Source organism: Chrysochloris asiatica, unplaced genomic scaffold (genome assembly GCF_000296735.1).
Source record: "Chrysochloris asiatica unplaced genomic scaffold, ChrAsi1.0 scaffold00050, whole genome shotgun sequence".
In the NCBI taxonomy this organism is placed as follows: Eukaryota; Metazoa; Chordata; class Mammalia; order Afrosoricida; family Chrysochloridae; genus Chrysochloris; species Chrysochloris asiatica.
The window spans coordinates 2,004,603-2,017,265 of record NW_006408568.1 but is presented as its reverse complement, the minus strand read 5'-3'; the positions used below and the strand labels follow the sequence as shown (position 1 = coordinate 2,017,265).

At 43.4% G+C, this 12,663-nt stretch overlaps 1 protein-coding gene across 1 annotated transcript in view; it reads right to left on the bottom strand.

Annotated features, from left to right (window-relative positions):
* ANO2 (anoctamin 2) overlaps positions 1-12,663 on the bottom strand; it is a 547,529-nt gene that overhangs the window by 409,468 nt on the left and 125,398 nt on the right. The window lies entirely within an intron of this gene.

Sequence of the window (12,663 nt, the reverse complement as noted above, 5' to 3'; positions counted from 1 at the left end):
TCCCACAGGCTTTACTCCATTTACATCATCACGGTCAACTCTACTTTGGGGAGGCAACTCTTCCCCAGTCGCATTTTGAGTGTCTTCCAATCTGAGGGGCTCATTTTCTGGCACTATATATGACAGTGTTTCTCTGCTATTCATAAGGTTTTCAGTGACTAACTATTTGGAAGTAGTTCATCACTCCGTCTTCCTAGTCTGTCCTCGTCTGGAAGCTCACCTGAAACCTGTCCACCATGGGTGACCCTGCTGGTATTTAAAATACCAGTGGCATAGCTTTCAGAATCATAGCAACTCACAAGCCACCACAGTACGACAAACTGACAGACAAGTGGTGGACTAGTCTGAGAGATACTGGTAAAACCCCCAACACTGTGGCACTTAGACAGCCTTCAAACCTGTTCTGAACTTGCCCCTCTGGATTGATCACCTCAAAACCAAACAACCCAGAGGCCTCTAAAGTGAACAATAACACTTGTGGGGAATAAATTCCTCAGAATAATCTATCATGTGAGAACAAAAAGGCAGCATCTGCCCCAAAACAAAGCTTGGATGGCAGTACAGAACACGGAAAAAAAGACAAATGGAGACAGGGAACCCAGGGAGGAAGTGGGAAGAGTGCTGTTACATTGAGGGCACTGCAACTAATAACTAACGTTACAACACAAAACAATATGGCTAATTGCAACTGTCACAACTGTAAAGGTAGAAGTTTTATAACAAAAAGAGGGGATTTGTTAATTCTACAGTCCAGGAACAGAGGACCCTAGGACCATCAAGGGAGAAGAGCACAAGTGGAATGTGGGACCCTATCCAGAGAAGCAGCAGTGCCAGAGATGGAGACAGAGATGAGGACATGGAGAAAGGGAGCAGCTGAGATTTCCAGACTCTTGAGTGGTTTTTGTGTACACCCACCCCCCAAATCAACAACAACAACCAAAAAAAAACACAGAGGGAATAGAAGTAAATACTGTTGAATGATGATGCACAGAGGAGATTATAATCATTGCAATGAAACGAATGTAAAACCGATGTTCTCCCATGTAAACTATTCTATTCACAATAAAAATTTAAAAAAAAAAAAAACCCTATAAACTGTTGAAAAGAAAATTGATTTTCTCTGAAAACTTTTACCAGAACCACAATGAAAAGAGAGAGAAAATAAAATAAATTGAAAAATCCTATGCATCACAGTTCTATTCTGATACATACGGTGTGCCACTGAGTCAGAATTAACTCAATGGCAACCGGTAAAAGGTGTCAGCACATTTCCTTCTTCCCCAGGCTGCAGACACACATCCCTTTCTATTGGCTTCCAACTGCTCCTGCCTGCTCCCCACCTTGGAACTGTCTCACACTCTGTCTTCCCCTTCACAAAGTTCTCCTCACCCCTAATCGCAGTCAACTCCTATTCAAGCCTTAGTTTAAAAATCTACTTCCTCAGGGAGGCCTTTCCTGAGCTTTTGAACTACACTTGGTCCTCTGCTCCTGCTTGCATAGCTCCCTGTCCTTCTCCTTCCTAGCACTTCCCACTATTGTAGTTGTTATATAGTTAGGTATTCAATACCTACCTTTCTGGTGAAACTTGAAACACCACAGGGACCAAGAACGTGTCTGTCTTTATTGCATTGTCCTCAGCAGCCACCACTGCTCCAGCCAGCAAGTAAGGGCTCAGTAAATATTTATTGAATAAAATGAGTTTATTGCAAATTCAATCTACTTATGTACCTATATAAGAGCCCTGGTAGAGTTGTTGTTCTTGCTGTTATGTGCCATGGAGTCGGTTCCAACTCATAGCGACCCTGTACAGGGTTTCCAAGGCCGTAAATCCTTACGGGAGCAGAAAGCCTCCTCTTTCTCCTGGGAAAAGCTGGTAGTTTCGAACTGCTGACCTTGCGGTTCACAGCCCGATTCGTAACCACTATGCTACCAGAGCTCCTTCCTGGTAGAGTAGTTGATTGCTTTATGGGCTGCTAACCACAAAGTCAGTAGTTTAAATCTACCAGTCACTCTATGGGAGAAAGATGAGACTTTCTGCTCCCATAAAAATTTACAACCTCAGAAACTCTATACAGGATTGCTATGATGCAGAACCGAGCCTGTGGCATACAACCACTACCATGTACTTAGACTTATAGTGTGGCACTATAAGATATGCACTGGACTGCTAACCAGAAGGTCGGCAGTTAAAATCCACCAGTACCTCTGTAGGAGAAAGATGAGGCTTTCTGCTCCTGTAAAGATTTACAGCCTGGGAACCCTATACAGGGTCACTATGAGTCCGAATTGACTTAATGGTTGTGAGAATGTACCTCGTAGGCTCCTATTTTGGATTTTGTGAATAATTTCTAAAAATGGTTATTTCAGTCTTGGTAGTAAATGCAAACCTTTAAATTTATGTTGGTTTTGAGGAAATAATTAAAATGATCCCAAAGTATCACTCCCTCGTTCCCACAACTAAAGTTATTCAAGTGTCCATGGGACCAGGAACCTCATAAAGACCTGGCAGGAGGGCTTCTCCATTCTAGTGTTGGCCCAGGTCCTTGCTGCATGTGCAGATATCCCTTTCCTAGATGCATAGCACACAGGCACAAACTCACTCTGGTACTCACCAAACACAACCTGAACTGAAATCAAACCGGATATGCCTGGAACTTCTCTGCCCTAGGATACTCTGGATGGTGCAAAATGGTTAATGTGCTAAACAAAATGTTGGAGGTTCAAGTCCACCCAGAGAAAAGTCCCGGAAGCGTTAGCCCTGTGGAGCACAGCTCTGCTTTGGCTCACATGGAGTTACCAAGAGTTAGAGTCAACTCATTGGTAACTAGTCTTCTCTACCTTATAGGCTTAAAGGGGTGTTGTAGCATTGTTGTTGTTGTTATGTGCCGTGGAGTCGATTCCGACTCATAGCCACCCAGGGTTTCCGAGGCTGTAAATCTTTACGAGAGCAGAAAGCCTCAAAACGACAAGAATTTGGGATACTCTAGAAAAATTTAAAAAAAAAAAAACTTTTAAATGTTTTATGCTTGATAGCTTTGCTTGCCAAGCATCCGACTTCCATGGTGCCCAAAGGCCCATCCAGCATCCCCGTTGTAGCAACTCAAAGCAGCACCCACAGTGGGCATGATGGAATTTCAGAAGAATGAGAACTGATCTAGTTACAGGACTCTGGAGTTGGAGGACACCCCCAAGACACAGAACATATTTTTCTCAAGAAGACCTGAAGCCCAAGAGGCTGAGTTGCTTGCAGATAGATATATACACAATTTGTAACAGAGCCAGGAATAAAATTCACTATCCTACGCCCGGGATCCTAGTGTGGTGCTATAGGATAAGCACTGGAATGCTAACCACAAGGTCTGCAGTTCAAACCCACCATCTGCTCCTAGGAAACCCAATACAGGGTCACTATGAGTTGAAACTGACTCGACAGCAATTAACAACAACAATCCTAACCCCTGGGTCCATCCCACATTGTCTATGAGGGACAACATTTTCCATCCTTGAATGTCCCCAACCTGTTCCAGGTACAAGTTTTCAGTCCTTCCCTCCACAAGAGATTAGGTAGCTGGGGATGAAGAAACAGAGGGGGAAGGGGGAGTTTGCACCTTCAGTCACCTCTCTACAGTGCTGCAGCCACTGCCCGAAGCCCTCGGCAAGAACCTCAGGCCACACAGTCTAGCTGAGATCACCGTATTGTTTATGTCTTGTTGTTGTTATCCAAAGACTGCTTGAGGCTTCACAAAACCACGTCCTCCCTCTAGAGAGGCAAGAGTGAATGGGAGGCAGCCCCAGCCAAACATTGGAAACCGATACTACAAAAATCTCCTTCCCACAAAGTCCTGCCAAGCCACCTCAATGCTGACCCCAGAGGCCTGTGTGTACTCTTGTCCCAGGCCCTGCTGTGAGCTGAGAACATCAGCTGCAGCACATTGTGGCCCAGGAATGGGGCGGCCTGAAAGGTGGAGCCTATAGTCAGTGGATGAGGCAGGCTGGAGAATAGACAAGATTTCCCAAACCTCTAATAATCAACAGCCTAGGTCATCTTGGATCAGCAAAAGTCAAAGGTTTATTTATGGTGCCATAGTGGGAACAGGAGAACTCCCAGGGAGTCCTGAGTTCTAAGCATCACACTTGGTACTCACACCAAACTTTTGTGCTGAGACTTAGGCCAGGGAAACCATCACAGACTAAGGAAGAGTATGATGGACAGTCTTAAGACAGAGGACTTCTGAAATGAGAGCCGGGAAACTCATCTGGGCCAGGACTCAACAAATGCTCCATTTGTGGAACACCATGGCCAATCGGAGTCCTGGCGTGGCACTCTGGGTTAATGCACTGGATTGTAAGGTCAGTTTGAACCAAGGTCAGCAGTTCAAGCTCATCAGCTGCTCCTCAGAAACCCTAAACAGGGTGACTATGGGTCGGAACTAACTCAATGGCACTTAACAATAATCCATACTAATGTAAGATGTGCGTAGTGGTTACGAATCGGGCTGTGAACCTTAAGGTTAGCAGTTCGAAACTACCAGCCGCTCCGCGGGAGAAAGATGAGGCGTTCTACTCCCGTAAAGATTTACACCCTCGGAAACCCTGTACAAGGTCGCTATGGGTCGGAACCGACTCAACGGCACTTAACAACAACAACAACAATGTAAGATGTTAATGATTGAGGAAACCAGATATGAAATGTATAGGAATTCTCTGAACTATATTCATTATTTTTTTTATATAAATAAAATATATTTTAAAACATATTTGAACACTGTTTCAGAGACTTAGACCACTAGCAGGAGTGTATATGTATACACAGAGTCCTAGTGTGGCACTGTGGGTTAATGCGCCAGACTGCAAAGCTGTTTGAACTGCAAGATCAGTGGTTCAAGCTCACCAGCTACTCCTTGGAAACCCTATATAAGGTCGCTATGGGTTGGAATCAACTCGACGGCACTTAACAGCAACATTAAGGATTACAAGACCTAAGGAAAAGAAAGGAGTCCTGTCTTGTCATTGCTAAAGGTTCATGGAAGAGAAGGATATTCCTAGCTGGGAGGATCCTTTGAATCAGCCATCAGAATGGACAGTCACCCAGAAGAGATTATCCCTAGACCTGCTACACAGTCTCTTTTCTGCACATCACACACCACTGCAGCCCAGACACAAGTCTCCTAGGAAACTGCTGCTTCAAGTGCAGGCAGAAGTGAAGAGCAAGGAAGTCCCAAGAAAACTGAAGAGTCAGACCCTCTTGCACACCAAGGACTGAGAGATCCTGCTCCTTGCCCAATCCCTGAGCTGCAGAGGTGGCTGGGCTTCTTTGTACTTGAAAAATTTAAGTGTTGGAAGAAATAGGAAATGTTCTTCACCACCTAAGTCATGAAAAGACCACAGGCACTAACATCTAAGAACCTGGTCCTTTTTGAAATGTCCTCAAAGCTCTCTGAGATGTGGAGATATATTAAAATGATGTTGTTGTTGTTCCATGCCATCAATTCAGTACCCACTCATAGCGACCTTATGCACAGCTGAACGAAACACTGCCTGATCCTGGGTCAACCTCACTACTGTTGCCACACTGAGTCCATCGATGCTGCCACTTGGCCAATCCGTCTCATTGGGGGTCTTCCTCTTTTTCTCTAACCCTCCACCTTACCAAACGTGATATCCTTCTCCAGGGACTGGTCCCTCTTGACAATATGTCTGAAGTATGAGAGACAAAGTTTGGCCATCTTGGCCTCCAATGAGTGCTCCGGCTGTACTTCTTCCAAAACGGATCTATTGGTTCTTTTGGCAGCCCATGGCACTTTCAATATTTTCCTCCAACATCATAATTCAAAAGCATCAATTCTTCTATGGTCTTTCTTATTCACTGTCCAGCTTTCGCATGCATATAAAGTTATTGAAAATACCATGGCTTGGGTCAGGCACACCTTAGTTCTCAAGCTGACATCTTTGCTTTCCAACACTTGAAAAAGGTCTTGTGCAGCAGATTTGCCTAATGTAATACATCGTTTGATTTCTTGACTGCTGCTTCCATGAGTGTTGATAATTGATCCAAGAAGAATGAAGTCCTTATATTAAAATGATAGTAATTATAAATATTAATACCACTTGGAAGAGAGAAGGATGGATTTCAAAAGGATATAAGAAAAAATATGGGAGTATGATACATATTACAGGGTCAGAACTGATGGCATATGACAACAACAGTGATAATGATACATACATTCATTATCTTGATTATGGTGAGGGTTTCATGGGTATGGACATTTATAAAAAAAACCCAACACATCAGATACCTTAAATACATGCAATTTCCTGTGCATTAATTATAACTTAATAAATCTAAGGGAAAAAAGATTTGCAAAAAAGCAAGAAATGCTATGCTTGATTCTCACAATATTTTGTTTTTAAAAATACCACTGTTTTTCATTAAAATACGTCATTTATGTTCATATGTAATGGGCTTTCAATTATTAGTTTTAAATGAATGAATGTTTAAGAATAAATAATAACTCCAGGATCTCTCAGGGTCCTCCGAGGTAACACACCAGTTGCTGTAGAATCAACCCTGACCCAAGGCGATCCCGTGTGTCTCAGAGTAGGACAGCTCCATAGATTTTCAATGACTGGGACTTTTCAGAAGAATAGCATCAGGCCTTTTTTCCAAAGCACCGATGTATGGATTCAAACTGCAAACTTTCCAGTTAGTAGTTAGTTGAGCTCTTAACCATGTGTACTACCCAGGGACTCCTATAAAATAACACACAAAAGTGTTTTGCAAACTATAAATTATATGCAAAAATATTTTTTTAAGAGGTAGTTCCAACAAGGCCAAGCTCACACCATCACTGCCAAATCACTGCCTGGTTACCCAAAGGGCAGAGCGTAGCCATGTCCCTCTAGTCACTGAGCACACACCCCTTGACTTCTGCAAGGATCCACCATGCTTCTTGGATCCTACATGAGGAAAACAAACCAAAGCTGAGTCCACTACAGAAACAGCCCCTGGCATCAACCAGACCACCACCAAGAAAGGCTGAAAATAAAACACAACATTTCTCTTGGGAGTTTACAGTACAGAAAGTAAGTGACTGAACAGAATCCAGGAGCCAGAGCCCAAGTTTCTACCAAAAAAAAGTGATGGAAATCTGCAAGCCCTTGAATATGTTGGCAGAGAGGATAAGGCCTCTCCTAAAACAAAGGCAGGCCAGGGGGCTGACATCTTGCCTTCAGACGCACAGGCCCAGCCCCAAACAGAGGGGAAAAGGTCACAGATAAACCATGAAGAAAGACCAGAGGAAAATGCTGCCCTTCCTATTCGTCACAGTAAAACTATTTTGGACAGTGGACATCCTGCAAGTGGAATCAGATGCTGCAGAATCCTAACCGCCCCCCCACCCCCCGCATTCTGTGTGCTTCACACTCGCCCCCTTCAGGACACTGAGAACATTTCTGTGCCTTGAGGAATGGAAGGAATATAGAGAGTGGTGTTGAAGAGAGCCCCCAAATTGGTGGTAGATAGATATTCAGACTCAAAATGATCAGTAGGTCTTGGTTGGCTTGACATCTGTTGTTGTTGTGAAGTGCTGTCGAGTTGCTTCCGACCCATAGGGACCCTGTATAGGGTTTCCAAGGAGCAGCTGGTAAGCTTGAACCACCAATCTTGCAGTTCAAACGGTTTTGCAGTCTGGTGCTTTAACCCTCAGCGCCACACCAGGACTCCTGGTTTGATATAGTACCAGTTTATTTCTCTTTCTTCATTAGCCCTTCAAGTTGAGCATTTTGTATAATACATGAGAGATATATCATGGGAGAAAGATGAGGCTTTCTACTCCCGTAAAGATTTATACCCTCGGAAACCCTGTACAGGGTCGCTATGGGTCGGAACCGACTCGACGGCACTTAACGACATGCATATATGAGCACCACTAGATTCAATAGTCATAAAATCTTTGGGCAAGACTGCCCAGTATCTCTGTCCTGACACTCTTTACTTTTAATCCATATAATAAATACCCCATTCAGAAAGCAGCATCTTCAGATTTTTAAAGCACATCAAACTACCACTAAACATGTCCCTATTTCTATTATCCCTCCTAACTCATAACTTATGTGAGTCCCTGATTTGGGTACTTTTCTTCCTTCCATAAGGCATGCATACAAAGCCTACATGTTATCAGTTATTAGTTCTCCCTTCTCCCAAAGATATGCCCCTGCTTGTTCTCAGGGGTGACTTGTCTCTCTTGAGAAATATTTCCACTCTTTGGTATGCTTCCATTAGCCCAATATTTTCAATTCAACAAGTATTTATGGGGCAACAACTGTAAGCTCAGCAGTGTGTTAGGAGTTAAGGACAGACAAAAGAAATATGAGCCATCATATCATCACATGGCTTTCAGTCCCTTTGGGAACCAGATAAATGATATCTAACACATGAAACAGATGAATAACATCATGACAAGGGTGATTAATGTCCAAAGGAACAGGACAGCTAATGAACACTCATTTGTTTGTTGTCTCCCCTTTCACCCATCAATAGTTACCAGATTTTGTCGGAGAGAAACACCCCTTTGGATTCTTAGCCATGTGTTTTTAGTAGAATTGAACCTACATCAACTCCAAAGATTAGCTCAATTAGCTTAAGCCAACCAACCTATCCACCCTTCTAGCCACAATGGCTTGTTCTAGAAATATTTTGAGCACAGTTATAACCAATAAGCTGAGAGATGTTGGCCAGACTTACTGAGGAAAGCAGCTTTCTCTTTCTGCCAGAACTCCAGGACAAACAGTGGCGGTCAATTTGCCATAACAAATTGCCCAAAACTTGGTGACTTAAAAACAACAGAAACTTATTCTCTAACAATTCTGGAGACTAAAAGTCTGAAATCAAGGTGTCGACAGGGTCATGCTTCTTCTGAAAACTCTAGGTGGTTTTCAGTTTCTGGTGGCTGCTAACATTTCTTGGCTTGTAGCAGCATCACCCCAATCTCCTCTTTCATATTTGCATGGCCTTTTTGTCTCTCTGTTTCCTTTCCTCTTTTTACAAGTGCACCAGTCATTGAAGTTAGGGACTTTAAGTATGATTTCTTCTCAAGATCCTTAACTAATTACATCTGTAAAGATCCTATTTCCAAAATAAGGTCAGATTTTGAAGTTCTAGGTAGAAATGAATTTTTGGGAGACACTGTCCCACAAATTGAGAATCTCTCCTCCGTTCTCTAGAGAGATCCAAAAAGGCAACAGAGGGGCAGACACTGTCCATCTAATCTGGGATTGATCTAAGAGGTGGTCAAACAGAATGAAAGATCAAGCCTCTCATGTCCCACAGATCCTGTCTGTGGCCTTCTTTTGGGCAGGGAAGACAAGCTTGTGGAAGGCAGGACCCTGGTCCCTTTTTCTAGGGTCCTTAATGCATCATAAAGGAACCCTGGTAGCACAGTGGGTTACAAGTTAGGCTGCTAACTACAAGGTCAGCAGTTCAAATCTACGAGCTACTCTGTACAAGAAGATGAGACTTTCTGCTCCCATAAAGACTTAAACCCTCAGAAACATATGTAGGGTCACTATGAATCGAAACTGACTTGACAACACACCACCACCACCATTAATTGATCATAATAGAAAACTTACATACAGAGACAGGGTAGTTTGGGAACATGAACAAAGAAGCTATAGAATCTCCTACAACAGGCTGCATGCTCTTTTCAACTAAGAACCCTTTCTCCAAACCAAATACTTCAAGGGGCTATGCTAGCTGGTATGGCACTGTAGGATAAGCACAAGATTAGTTTGAACCACAAGGTCAGCGGTTCAAATTTGCCAGCCACTCCTCGCAAACCCTACGAAGGGTCACTATGAGTCAGAACTGACTCAATGGCATTTAATAACAACAATGCTAGCTTAGCTTTGGAGAGAGAGTCAGAACCGCCCTTGTTCAGTCTTCCTTTGAGCCCAGATGGCCCTATGGCACCTCTCAGCAAACCCTATGAGCTACACCACCTTGGAAACTGGTGGGGACTTTTCAATTGTCACAATGACTAGGGTGAACTACTCTCATTTAGTGGATGTGGAGAGAGACACCAAACATGGTTCAGTGTACTGGAAAGTCTCTCTCTCTCTCTCTCTCTCTCTCTCTCTCTCTCTCTCTCACACACACACACACACACACACACACACAAATGGTTTTCTCTGAAATATACAGTACTTCACTGCAAATCACTGCCCTAGGACTCAGGGAGTTGGGTTTGAAAACCATTGTCCTGCCCTACAGCTCTTTCAGAAGTTACATTAAAAGGCAGAGCGGCAATTATCACCCTCACTCCACCACCAGAGTCAGATTTGAGAGATATTAAGGCAGAACGTAAAGAAATTGGGTTATGAACCTAAAACCTCATAAAATTAGCTTACTTCTAGAATATGGATCTGATATTGATGAGTAGACTCAGAAAAAGACCCATTACTATTATTGAGAAGAAAAAAAAAGGAGTGGAGGTGACTCTTTTGTGGACTTTCAAAAGTACCCAGAATTAGTCCATTTGCCAAGAGTACTTTGAATAAATCCATTGGCCTATGATGGTTTGAGGCAAGGGATGAAGACGATTGAGTCTCTGAGATGCATGGTGTATTAAAGAAAGAGTTTAGAGCTCATAGAGATCTGGCTTAAAGTCCCATTTATGCCCCTTTCTCCCCATAGATATGCTACATAATCTCTCTGAGCCTTGGTTTCCTTTTTAGTTAAATAAACAGATAATTCAGAAACAATAGTAACCTCACAGAGCTTTTGTAAGGCTCAGTAATAATATAAGAAATGCACCTAGCACAATGCCTGGCACAGAATACATGTTCAGTACTAATAATAATTAGATTCTGCAGACAGTGTCTTCTGGCCAGAAGAATTTGAATTAAGAGGGTTTGTGCAATCCAGTTTCCAGCATCCTCCCTTTTTTCCCAGAAAAACCTGGCTCTTGGGGCATTTTTTCCCCTATATGAGGCGAGAGCCCAGTTTGGAACGTATCCCCTCTATGCAGCCAAAACAGGCTTTTCCACAGTCGTGACCCTGCACGCATACACCTCTGCTGAACTGGCCCTGGGACACCAGTTCCTCCCCTCAGTCTCCGGTCTGGAAGAGAGGTGGGTCATCAACCATGCTAATTAAATCTGCAGATGATAACAAACTGGGCGGTACTGCAAACAGCACCAGAGAGGATGGGGAAATAAATGAGAAGGGACCTAGGGAGTTTAGAAAATATGGGACAGGAAATAACAAAATGAGATTCAAGGCAGAAAAATGCAAGTAACTTCAACTGGGGGGAATAATCAGAAACATAGACACTGGAGGGGAAGGGGAAGCTGGAAACAGGCTGAGAAGACGAGGCCTTGGGGTGGTGCAGATGACAGGTGGCAAGAGGTAAGCAAGAAGCAGGGGTGGAGAAGCCAGGAGGGGAGAACAAACAGAGAGAACATGTGGGTCATGGCTGAGTCCTGTCCAGCCAGAGCCACTGAGCATTCGCCCAAGACACCCTTTCAAGGACCATCATCCATTCAAGCTCTAGCTAAAGTCGCACCTTGTGCAAAACAGCCTTTCTGGACCCTTAAGGTGAGTTCCACCAGTCTCCCTGCTCATCACTCATCTATGATATGCAGTACTGGGTTCAACCATGGGCATCTATCTCTCCATGTATGAACAAGGCTTTCTTATCTCCAACCAAACTCTATGTTCTCTTATCACCATGGTTCTCTGATCCATGGCTCTCTTATCTCCAACAAACTCTATACCTTACTGTGTCAATCCTAGTGTCTTAGTTCTCTAAGGCTGCTGTAACAAAGCAAAACAAAATACTACAAATTGGTGTCTTTGAAGAACAGAAATTTATTGTTTTACAGTTTGGGAGGCTAAATTCAAATCCAGAGCCTCAGCTGGGCTAATCTTTCCCTCTCTTCTCCTCTCCCTTCCTCTCATATCTTCCCCTGCTCTCCTGCCCTCTCCTCTCTTTACCCTACCCTAGTATCATTTCCCCTCCTTTCCCCTTTCCTTCTCTCCTCTCTCTGACCTCAGTGGGCTCTAGGCGAAGATCTTTCTCTCTCTCCACTTCTACAACCCTGGACATTTTTTGGCATTCCTTGGCTACTTATATTCATCTTCACATAGATAGATATCTTCACATAGAGTCCTGGTGTGGTGCTGTGGGATAATGCACTAAACGGCAAGGTCAGTTTGAACCACAAGGTTGGCGGTTCAAATTCACAGCCTCTCCCTGGAAACCCTATGAGTCACAATGAATTGGAACCGACTCAAAGGCACTTAACAACAAGCTCTTCACATGACATATATCTTCCCCTGTGTATATGGGGCAGAGGCAATCTGTATATGTGTCCTTTCTTCTTTTTCTGTAAGGTATCACCTAGAAGAGATTGTTTAGGACATACCTTTCTGTGAACTAATGCGCTGGACTGCAAAGCCTGTTTGATTGGCGGTTCAAGCTCACCAGCTACTCCTTGGTAACCCTATACAAGGTCGCTATGAATAAGAACCAACTTGATGGCACTCAACAACAACAACAACAGCACCTATTTGGAAACATCTATTTCCAAACAGGGTTGTATTAACAGGTACAGAGGTTAGGACTTCAACATAACTTTTTGGAGGCACAATTCTATCCATAA